Below are 10,776 nucleotides of genomic sequence, written 5' to 3'. Positions count from 1 at the left end.
TCCTGCCTCAGCCTCCTGAGTAGCTGGAATTAAAGGTGTGTGCCACCAGGCCTGGCTAATTTTTGTAGTTTTAGTAGAGATGGGGTTTCACCATGTTGGCCAGGCTGGTCTCAAACCCATGACCTCATGATCCACCCACCTGTGTTTCCCAAAGTGATGGGATTACAGGTGTGAGCCACCATGCCCTGCCAAGGATATGATGTTAACATGCCTAGGATTCCTCTATAGCAACAATTTCATTCTGTTTTCAGGCGAATAGGATAGTCTATGTTCTTGACCTTTTATACTAAATTTCCTTTTGTACCCCAGATCCACTTAATATCAAAGTTTTAATGAAATTATTGAATCATGAATAGAGCATTCTGAGCAACTCTAGGAGGGTTACACCATCTGCCTGTTTGCTTAGGTACTAGTTAAGGATTATCCTAGATTTGAAGTTTATTATAAATAATCCCACTGGAACTACCTGCTTGAATTAAAATCTGATTTTTCTTATGACTGGAGGGGTGAAAACAGCCTAAGACAGATTTATGGTGATAGTTGTACAACTTGGTGAAGTTACTGAAAATCACTGACTTGTACACTTTGAAATGAGTGAACTTTGATTCGATAATGTTTTTAAAAAATCTGACATGCTTGATGGTCTTTCAATTTAGGGATTACAAAACAAGAGCAAAAAAAAAAGACATAAAATTCATGTATATCTCACAAAAAGTACAATTTGTTAGTTAAAATAGGAACTTTTTAAACATCCTGGCTTTTACATAAGAATAATCGTAGCCTGCAAAACCCTCTTATCACTTATGCTAACCTACTCCTTGAATCTCAGCATTCCTGAAAACTTTGAAACTCTTAGCATTCAAATTTTAAGATTGTGACTTAAACCAAAAACCTCACAAGAAATGTTGACTTTGTCCTGAGTGGCTAAGAACAAGATTTCCAGCCAGTGACTCAGTTGTTTATTCAGTGATGAACCCAACACCTAATATGTGCTGATCATGGGAGTGAAGAGATAACTGTGTGTTTCTATCACTTTAGGTTTGGTAAAGCAGCACTTGTCACTGAGTAGAGCAAACAAAGTCTTTTATGGGCATTATTCAGAGACTAAGAGCCACATGACCCTCAGTTTTCAAAGCTGGAATTTTTAGAATTCTACTGTAACTGCTGGGGTAGTTTCCTCTAACAACGTACAACTCTGAATGTAAATAAGTCCAGTCTGATGATAGGATTCTCTGCTATTAGGTAAAGGTTTCCTTTCTTTTTTGAGATGGAGTCTAGCTCTGTTGCCCAGGCTGGACTGCAATGGTGCAAACTTGGCTCGGTGCAATCTCCACCTCCTGGGTTCAAGCGATTCTCATGCCTCAGCCTCCCAAGCAGCTGGGATTACAGCTGCCCGCCACCATGCCCAGCTAATTTTTAAAAATATTTTTAGTAGAGACGGGGTTTCACTGTGCTGACCAGGCTGGTCTCGAACTCCTGACCTCATGATTCGCCCGCCTCAGCCTCCCAAAGTGCTGGGACTAAAAGCGTGAACCACTGTGCCTGGCAAGCTTTTCATTTTTTAAGGAGCCTGCTCTCCTTAGTTGACTGACATTCCTTCTGGCTAGTGTGTTCTGTCTGGGAGCCTCTATTAATATTCTAGATTGAGCAGGCTATGGCTGGTTATACGGTTCCTAATGAGAATTGATTTCTATAGCTGGGACCAGCAGAACCAAACAGTACAAAGTGTTCCTTCCCAGGGAAATACTAGCATGGATTTGGTTGTTGAAACGAGCTACTCGCCACCTTGGAAATTCTAGTCCTCTGAAGTGGAACACAGACAGATATGTTTTATTGGCAGGAAGCATGGGAGGGGTCTGTTTGCTCATTTCAACTGCACAAGTCATTGATTTTCAGTAAATTCACCAAGTCATGCAACTATCACCATCAATCTGTGTTAGACTGTTTTCATCCCTGCAGTCATAAAATGGAAATCAGACCTTATTTCAAGCAGGTAGCCCCAATTAGCTTGCCTTCCTTTCCTTCCCTAAATATTTAAAAGGAAACAGAAAAGAATTCCTGATGGCAGATAATAAAAAAGATAATCTCATGCAAATGTGATATCCATTTTCCAAAAAGTTAATTTTCAACCTTTTTTTTTTTTTTGAGATGGAGTCACCTAGGCTGGAGTGCAATAGCATGATCTTGGCTCACTGCAGCTTCCACTTCTAGGGTTCATGCAATTCTCCCGCCTCAGTCTCCTGAGTAGCTGGGATTACAGGCACGTGCCATCATGCCCAGCTAATTTTTGTATTTTTGTAAAGATAGGATTTCACCATGTTGCCCAGACTGGTCTAGAACTCCAGACTTTAGGTGATCCACCTGCCTTGGTCTCCCAAAGTGCTGGGATTACAGGCGTGAGCCACCGCAGGCAGCCAATTTTCAACTTTTAATGACATGTATAAACCAGTCTGGGAAGATATATAACAGTATGGGAAGATATTCGTCCCTGTCTGGACTTCCAGGATGGGCACCCTCTTTTTCCACTTGGGAAATTCCCTTTTTGAAGGGAACAAAGTAGAAGCTCCTACCACAGAAGCAGCAGGTGCCAGGGCGTCATGCTCCTGGGATGGATGAGAGCGCACGGCCTAGGCTCTGCTAATCAAGTGCCCCTGCTCCAGACTTTGAATTGGAAGTTTGTGACTTAAGGAAGCATGGACCGCATCATCTATTCGAGTGAGGGGTTCACTTATCCAAACCCTTTATACCCTCTTCCCTTTGTCCCTACTACAGAGGCTGCACATGCCAAATGAGTGCTTTCTTGGGTTCCCTTGTAGCTCTAGAAGGCTTATGGCCCACTCTGGCCAGAGATAGAAGTGGAGGCCTGACGGAATTTTTTTGGTAAAACCTTGTCCTGATACAGGAGTCACTCCTTCTGTCTTCTTCCAATTTCTGCTTTTAATGCAAATGTAATGGCTGGAGCTAGAGCAGCCATCTTGCAACCACAAGAGGACAATTCTGAAGATGAAATGCAATATGCTAAGGATGATAGAGAGGGAGGATGGATAGAGTCAGCATCCCTGACAGATTTTTAAAATGGTTGGATCAATGCTTACAACACCTGACATCTAGATATGTAAGAAAGACAAACATTTACTCTTACTCTATTATTAGCCAGATTTTCTGTTACTTGCAACTTTCTTCTTGCCTAACTGATACAGGCAATCAGGCAATTTCCAGTGTCCAGCACTAGTATTTTCTGTGGGGCAAACTACTATCAGAGCCAGTGGTAGTGGCGAACCAGTTCTGCAGCATTGCTTTGGGTACCATTCCTCCTCCTCCTCCCCCTCCCCCTCCTCCCCCTCCCCCTCCTCCTCCTGCTCTTACTCCCCCTCCCCCATCCCCCTCCTCTTCCTCCCCCTCCTCTTCCTCCCCCTCCTCTTCCTCCCCGTCCCCCTCCTCTTCCTCCCCCTCCTCTTCCTCCCCGTCCCCCTCCTCTTCCTCCCCCTCCTCTTCCTCCCCATCCCCCTCCTCTTCCTCCCCCTCCCCCTCCTCCTCCTGCTCTTCCCCCTCCCCCTCCTCTTCCTCACCCGTCCCCCTCCTCTTCCTCACCCATCCCCCTCCTCTTCCTCCCCATCCCCCTCCTCTTCCTCCCCCTCCCCCTCCTCCTCCTGCTCTTCCCCCTCCCCCCCTTCCTCCCCCTTCCCCCTCCTCCCCCTTCACTCCCCCTCCCCCTCCTCCTCCTCCCCCTTTTCCTCCTCCTGCCCTCCTCCTCTCCTACTCCTCCTCCTCCCCCCTCCTCCCCCTCCTTCCCCTCTTCTTCCTCCTCTCTCCTCCTCCCCCCTCCTTCTCTTCCTCCTCCTCCTCCTCCTCTTTGGGATGAAGTTTCACTCTGTCACCCAGGCTGCAGTGCAGTGGTGCAATCTTGGCTCACTACAACCTCCGCCTCCTGGGTTCAAGCGATTCTCCTGCCTTAGCCTCCCGAGTAGCTGAGATTACAGGTACCTGCCACCATGCCCAGCTAATTTTATTTTTTTGTATTTTTAGTAGAGATGGGATTTCACTATGTTGGCCAGGCTGGTCTTGAACTACTGACCTCAGGTGATCCTCCTGCCTCAACCTTCCAAAGTGCTGAGATTACAGGTGTGAGCCACCATGCCTGGACTCATTCCTTCTTCTCAATCTCTAGGTTCTTCCAGCACTCAAAGATTTTGTGAACTACGTAATGTGCCTTTTAATGATTTTTTTTTTTTTTTTTTTGCTTAAATTAACCCAGTCTTACTTCTGTTGCTTACAACCAAGAACTCTGGGAAATATAGAAATGGACAGCAGGAGCATTGGCGCAACATACCCTCAGAGAATGGTGAGAATTTGAGCTTGGTTATCCAGTTTGCTTGAGCTGGAGGACAATGAAAATTCAGACGGTTCATGGCATAAATTGTCATATGTGGTCACCTGTGGTAAAGGTAACCCAGTACAATGAAGATCCCATTGAAATTAAGGTTTTCGGAAATAGAGTGGATGCTGCCAGACAACAGTATGAGGGAGGCAAATGATTTAAGAGCTGTGGGGAGAAGTGGTTGATTCTAATGGCTGGATAGCTTGAGCAGCGAAGAGCAAGGGCTGAAGTTCTAGTTCAAGGCACACAGTCTGAAAACCAAGGATTCTGGATGACTTTCAAGGGCGATGCTAAAATAATACCTTATCTTTTTCAACCATGGTCAAACCATGGCCAAAATGGAGAGCCTGTGGATTTCTGTTTTTCTTTTCTTTTCTTTTCCTCACTCTATTGCCCAGGCTGGAGTGCAGTAGCAATGATCTCAGCTCACTGCAATCTCCTCCATCAGGATTCAAGCGATTCTTCTGCCTCAGCCTCCCAAGTAACAGGGATTACAGGCACATGCTGCCACACCCAGCTCATTTTTGTATTTTTAGTGAGATGCGGTTACCATGTTGGCCAGGCTGGTTTCAACTCCTGACCTCAAGTGATCTGCCTGCCTGAGCCTCACAAAGTGCTGGGATTACAAGTGTGAGCGACCGTGCTGAGCCAGGTTTCTGACTTTCAACATCCGTTAAATGCACAGCCTCCTCTGGTCTCTGATGTGATAGTTCGGGGACGGATTGGAAAGAGCTGGAATCAGAAGATGGAGAATGGGGACAGATAGGACTGAGGACTCAGTACATAAAGCTCCCCTTATGGCAGAAAGCAGCCCTTTCTCCCAGTGTGAGGAGGCCGTTCCTGCCTGGCTGGAAGAACTGTAAGGTTCTTGCCTGAGGAAGTCAGTTCGCCTTGTGTCTCCCACTTCTCCTTGTCTTCCAAGATAGAACTAGGTACCACCATGTCCTTCATGTTATAAAGCCAACCCTGGACGGGAAATTACACGCCACAATAACAAGATTTTGCTCTTCATACTGGAAACAAGTGTTTGGAATACTTGTGGGGATGGATTTTGAGGGCGCTAAACCAGAGTAGCAGGCAAAGAACATTTATTTACTAAGATGCTCTAGTTCCATATGCTTCCTGGGGCAGAGGGAGGAATCTGTCTAGTTCATTGGTTGAATGAAACCTGGAGTTAATGGCAGCCCATATCATTCAAGAGAAGCTGAGATGCCTGAAATTATCCAGCATAACATAGAAGCAAGAATCCAAAAACAAAAAAAGGGATGTTGCTATGGATTTATCGTGCAATAAATAAATAAATAAATATTTTACTCATCAATCCCCTAACTGGTCCCCAGAGAGAGACCAGAAGACACTCCCTTTGTCAAGGCATGGAGAGAGAAGCAGATGTCAAAAGCACTGTGGTGGCTGTACTCTGTACATCCGGGATGCTATTGAGAGCTGCTGGAGATGAGTGGACTCCCTCATGTTTCCCAAGACTCCGGGTGCCAGAGGCCAACGGCGGCACAACCACCAGTAAGGGAGAGGTTATCCCAGTGCAAGGCATGGTGATCATGACCAGTCTGAGGATGGCCAGTCTGAGGATGACCAGTCTGAGGATGACCAGTCTGAGGATGGCCAGTCTGAGAATGACCAGTCTGAGGATGACCAGTCTGAGGATGGCCAGTCTGAGGATGACCAGTCTGAGAATGACCAGTCTGAGGATGGCCAGTCTGAGGATGACCAGTCTGAGGATGGCCAGTCTGAGGATGACCAGTCTGAGGATGACCAGTCTGAGGATGGCCAGTCTGAGGATGACCAGTCTGAGGATGACCAGTCTGAGGATGGCCAGTCTGAGAATGACCAGTCTGAGGATGACCAGTCTGAGGATGGCCAGTCTGAGGATGACCAGTCTGAGGATGGCCAGTCTGAGGATGGCCAGTCTGAGGATGACCAGTCTGAGGATGGCCAGTCTGAGGATGAGAATTGCCTGCACACCAAAGACCTTTGACAGAAACTAACTGAATATGAGCTCTTAGGACAAATGAGATGGGCGGTCCTCTATGGCCCTGCTTCATCTAGTTGACAAAAGCAAAATTTTTAAAACTGCCTAGGTCTGACTTACACCATCCCAACAGAGACTGTTGTGCCCACATCCAACTCTCAGACCCAAATTTGGATGCTACAGAAGTGGTAAATTCCTAATTCCAGCTATTCAGGAGGCTGAGGGAGAATTGCTTAAACCTGGGAGGTGGAGGTTGCAAGTGAGCTGAGATTACACCACTGCACTCCAGGCTGGGCAACAGAGCAAGACTCCATCAAAAAGAAGGAGGGGGAGGAGGAGGGGGAGAGGTAAATTCCCATCATTTCTTCATCTAACTGCTTAGTTGGTACACAGATGGAGGGGTGGTGAGTCTTGGAAAATAAAACAGGTGATTATAAGCTTCATACAGTGGTAACTTCAGTATAGCAAGCCCACACAGCCCCCGGAGGAAAATGTTTTTTTCTCTCATTCCCAATAAGTGAAGAACTCCAAAAGCCACTTGGTCTCATCTAGTAAGGATACTTTTTCCCATCTTGTTCGGGGTTAGGTCAACTCTGGCTCCATGGCACAATTTGGTCTTCAGAAATCTCAATCACTTTAGTGTTCTTCAGGCATCACCGTGATTACTACATTAATGACGTCATGCCATAAGGACATGCAAGGCAGGGATGGCAGTTGTTCTAGGCATGTAAGGAACATGTAAATCTCATGAGTCCACAGGGGCCTGTGGCCTCAGGGAAGCATTTCAGGGAGTCTAGGTTGAAACAGCTCCTCCAGCATGAAGGATGAGTTCCTACACTGTGCACGGCCTCCTACAGGAAACAAGCACAACGCTTTGAGGTCCTATTTATGGAAGCAACGTTTGTCACATTAGTGTGCTGGTCTCAGCCACTTACGGGGTGTCTCAAAACTGAGCTAATTTTGAGAAGGGGCCCAAGGCAGAGGAGGTGCTCCATTTGGTTCAGGCTGCAGTGCAATTTGTTTTGTCATCTGTGACTCAGTGGATCTAATGGTGCTCAAAGTGTCGATGGCAGATTGGAGATGTACATTACCAGTGACAAACCCGGTTAGGAGAATCACAGTGTCAACTACAAGGGTTTTGGAACACATACATGCCTTATTTGTCAAATAAGTATTTTTCTTTTGGGAAAAAGAGTTGGCTTGCTCCTAAGCTATGGAAGAGACTGAATGGCTCATCAAGAAGTCATATTACCACGGAGTCTGAGCTGCTCATCTTGAGCTGCATGTTATTTTGGTCCATCAAGCCAAGTCAGATTCACCAAAACACCCAGCTCCACTGGAGACGCTCAGCATTCGGGTGGATGCGTTGACCTGCCCTGGGCATGTAAGACATCTTCTGACCCCAGTTGACCCACTGCTTATTCAGTGGGCTCATGGACACAGTGACCATGCAGGCAGGGACTGTCTGCTCCATTTTTTAAACAATCTAGACATCCTTGCCAAGGATGACCTGGCTTTTCACAAGCATCACCAGCCAACTCTGAGCCTTCCAAAAGGTACCAAACTCAGGGGAAGTCCTAGACAACAGCCACCCGAGAGCAGATTACATTAGACCTCTCTCTCTCTCTTCTTTTTTTAGACCAAGTTTCACTCTTGTTGCCTAAGCTGGAGTGAAATGACGCAATCGCGGCTCACCGCAACCTCCACCTCCTTCCCAGGTTCAAGCGATTCTCCTGCCTCAGCCTCCCAAATAGTTGGGATTACAGGCATGTGCAACCATGCCTGGCTAATTTTGTATTTTTAGTAGAGATGGGGTTTCTCCATGTTGGTCAGGCTCGTCTTCAAACCCCAACCTCAGGTGATCTGCCCACCTCGGCCTTCCAAAGTGCTGGGATTACAGGCGCTCGGGCGCCTGGCCACTGTGGACATCTTTAATCATGTAGGATAACAGCATTTTGTCCTCACTGTAATAGGTAATGCTTCTGAACTTGGACTTTCTTTGACCCCCGTGCTTGCATTATTGTCCCAGGACTGTCTGAATGCCTTGCTCACCATCAAGGGATCTCATACAACATTGCTTCTGCCCAGGGACCTCACTTTACACTGAAAGAAGCAATGTGGTGGGCTAATTTCTGCCCTTGGAATAGCAGCTGGCCTTATCCAGTGCTGGAATGACCGACTGCAGACTTAACTGTTGTGCCTGCAGGACAGCCTTGCACAGAAAGGTGACACTGGTGTCCTAAAATGTACAGAGTTTCTTTCAAACTCAAAGCTGACATATGGTGCTGACTACAGGAACCAAGAGAATGGCACCTTTCACTGACACTCAGTGACTTACTTGCAAATTTTTTGTTTCCTGTTCCTTCACCTCTAGGCTTGGCTAGTTTGAAGGTCTTAATAAGCAAGAAGGAACTCTTCCACCCCAGAGGATTCAAGTGTGGTTTAATTGAAATAAAAGTTGAGACCCTGGCTGTTTCAGACTCCTCATGGCAGTGGGTGAATTGCAAAGAATAATATAATGGTGTTGGCTGTGATGGCGGTAACCATTAAGGAGAAGTAGAGTTGCTTTTACAGGATGAGCAGAAGGAGGTGAAAGACAGAATTCCATCATGGTAGTGCCTCTTGCTACTGGCATGTCCGGTGGCAAACATTAACAAGCTTAGATTCCTCAGAAATCAGGGCTATGCCTGACTAGCTGAGATGCCTGATGGAGGGAAAGGGGGATTTTGTAATGTCTATTAAGGAGAGCAGTCACAAATACCAATTACATCTTTATGACCAGTCACAAAAACAAGAACTCATATTTTTTTCTTGCTGTGTCATATATATGTATTTTATAAATTGATGCAAAAGTAATCGTGCCATTAAAAGTAATGACAAAAAAAAAAAAAAAAAGCGACCCACAATTACTTTGGCGCCAACCTAATAACGAATTGTTCTTTCCTTTACATTTTTTCCTCTACTATTTTGTATAGGACAAACTAGTGTTGGATGATTTAGTCCGTAAGATACAGAATGCTGAGATGAGATTGTGACAGAATTAGAGGAATGGCTATCACCCAGAGCTCCTGGGGTTGGACCTGGACACAGAAAATGATGATCCTTTTGGGGGTGAGAGGGAATGTGTTTTTCTTTTCTTTTCTTTTTTGAGATGGAGTCTCACTTTGTGGCTCAGCCTGGAGTGTAGTGGTTCGATCTCGGCTTACTGCAACCTCTGCCTCCTGAGTTCAAGCGAGTCTCCTGCCTCAGTTTCCCCAGTAGCTAGCTGGGATTACAGGCATGTGCCACCACACCCGGCTAATTTTTGTATTTTTAGTAGATACGTGGTTTCACCAGGTTGGTCAGCCTCATCTCGAACTCCTGACCTCAGGTGATTCGCCTGCCTTGGCCTCCCAAAATGCTGGGATTACAGGCGTGAGTGCCTGACCTGGAATATGCTTTTCAATTGTACAAGGGATATTAAGTGGGAGCATCTTTATTGTATATCATCTTTATTTTCAGAATTGTAAAGATGATAAGAAACACATTTGACATTAGGTAGTCCAAGGCGTGAGTGATTGTAGCCATCTGCCATTCTTTCTGGCTGCTTTGAAAGCATGATCAAGATAGTTTTTCCTAAATCCATTTGCCCCATTCATCTGTAATTACAGAACCATGGCTGTCAGCTGTACAATGCCATGGGGAATAAAACTACATTTCCCAATCTCTCGTGGCTAGCTTACTAGGGTAATTAAGTCCTGCCAATTAAAAGTGGATGCATTATTTGGTCTTTCTGGGAAGGCTCCAGAAACAGGAGAAAACAAATGCCCTTTAGTCTTCACCTGTTCCTCCTAACACTGGCCTGGGATGTGGACTCAATGGCTGGAGCACCAGTAGCCCTCTTGGATCATGAGATTGAATCCGTGCATACTGGAGGGAGAAATACCAGTTTGGACCTTCCGTGCATACTGGAGGGAGAAATACCAGTTTGGACCTACGTGGACAAACAATATTCCTTCAGTATAATAAAATGTATATGGATGTTTTTCCAACGTGCCAGAGGAGATAATGGTAAATAAGGCGTAGTTTCTATCCTAAGGACACATAAATGAGTAGGGTGGGGCGGGGCGGGGGTGGGGGGACGCGGCGAGGAGGGTAACAATTAGGCAAGGCGATTAGGGAAGCACACAGGTGAAACACCTAGCCTAATCCTGAGAGTATGGTGGGTGGAGAGGTCTGAAAAGGCTCTCTGCAGGAAGTAACACCCTCTTGGATAGATAGGATGGGCCAGTCGTTGGAAGAAAGGGCAGCGTTTTCTTAGTCCAGGGGAGTTAAGAAGTGTAGTTTAACACCTTGGAAGAGATAAGGCAGGGAGGTAAGCTAACGTGGGAGTTTAGACTCTATCCCCAGAAGTATGCGGAGCAAGTGAAGG

This window comes from Callithrix jacchus, chromosome 19, assembly GCF_049354715.1.
Source record: "Callithrix jacchus isolate 240 chromosome 19, calJac240_pri, whole genome shotgun sequence".
Classification (NCBI taxonomy): domain Eukaryota; kingdom Metazoa; phylum Chordata; class Mammalia; order Primates; family Cebidae; genus Callithrix; species Callithrix jacchus.
This window is presented reverse-complemented; position numbering follows the sequence as displayed.